The sequence below is a fragment of the Piliocolobus tephrosceles genome, chromosome 10 (genome assembly GCF_002776525.5).
Source record: "Piliocolobus tephrosceles isolate RC106 chromosome 10, ASM277652v3, whole genome shotgun sequence".
In the NCBI taxonomy this organism is placed as follows: Eukaryota; Metazoa; Chordata; class Mammalia; order Primates; family Cercopithecidae; genus Piliocolobus; species Piliocolobus tephrosceles.
Window position 1 is genome coordinate 111,241,546 of NC_045443.1, and position 1,438 is coordinate 111,242,983.

Sequence of the window (1,438 nt, forward strand, 5' to 3'; positions counted from 1 at the left end):
CTTGATTCTTGGATTCTGATATCTTATTCTAGCTCTGTCACTTATGAGCTGGGCAAGTTTGTAGAATGGGTTAATAATTGGTTTGAAGATTAATGAAATCCTGCCTATAAAAAAGCATAGCACAGTACCTGGCAAAACACTCAATAAGGGGCATTTGTGGCTATTATTCTGGAGGCGAAGTTAGTAGCTATGATTAATAATAATGATGATAGCAACCTCCACTTATTGAGTCCTAAAAGGCTCTGTCTTAAATGCTGTAAATGCATTAGCTCACTCATTATCTACAAAAATCCTGTTACAGATGAGAAACTGAGGCACAGAAGGCTAAGGAACTTGGCCAAGGTCACACAACTGGTAAGTGGTAGAAATGAGATTTGAATGAACCCAGGTGGGTAGAGAGAGCATAACACTTATATTATTATGCCAATGACCTCAATATCTCAGCTATGAGCATTCAACAACTGGAACAATAATAACAATAATTATTATCATCATCATCACCACCAGTACCGACATCACTTATCTATTACCATTAACTATTAATTGATTATCTCCCTTCTCCCACCTCTTTCAAGAAGTTTAATCAAGGGGCATGATGGGCTAAGGAGGAAGGTTCCATGAGAGAAGGAGGAGATTTCCAAGGAAAAGCATGAGGCATGGTGCTGGGCACCTTGGAGGATGTAAAGACAGGTCCCAAATTTGGGGGACCTCAAAACCTAGTGGAGGAGGATTTTCCCCTGCCCTCACCCCCGCTTTTTTTTTTCTTTTTGAGATGGAGTTTCGCTCTTGTTGCCCAGGCTGGAGTGCAATGGCGTGATCTTGGCTCACTGCAACCTCCACCTCCTGGGTTCAAGTGATTCTCCTGCCTCAGCCTCACAAGTAGCTGGGATTACAGGCACCCACCACCATGCCCAGCTAATTTTTTGTATTTTTAGTAGACACGATGTTTCACCATGTTGGCCAGGCTGGTTGTGAACACCTGACCTCAGGTGATCCACCCACCTTAGCCTCCCAAAGTGTTGGGATTACAGGTGTGAGCCACCATGGCTGGGCTTTTCCCCTTTTCATGTGGGTGGTTTTCTAGTGAAAACTGAAAACCTGCTAGATAAATTCTTTTAAAAAGCTGTAACACTTAGTAGGGGAGATAGACAGTTGCACAAATAACCACAGCACTAAGGTATAAACTACCATAGGTAAGATACCAAATGCTATGAGGCATCAGGAAGACAGCTGTTTTCAGATAGGGGTTAACTTTATGGAGGTCTTCCTGGGGGAGGAAGGCTCTGAACTAAGCATGCAAATACAGGCAAGATTGGGACATCCTGCCAATGAAGAGATGTTGGAAACCAAGCAGCCTGGACTGAGGCTCTTTCCTTCCTCCTCTTCCTAATTTTCTCCATCCTCTTCTCCATCTTGTCTTCTTTCTCTTTCTCCTTTC

At 43.2% G+C, this 1,438-nt stretch overlaps 1 non-coding gene across 1 annotated transcript; it reads right to left on the minus strand.

Moving 5' to 3' along the window:
- Positions 1 to 1,071: 1,071 nt before the first annotated feature.
- LOC111539068 lies at positions 1,072 to 1,134 on the minus strand. The gene has a single exon (XR_002730566.1). It is a non-coding gene; the product is annotated as a U7 small nuclear RNA (small nuclear RNA).
- Between the last annotated feature and the right edge of the window lie 304 nt (positions 1,135 to 1,438).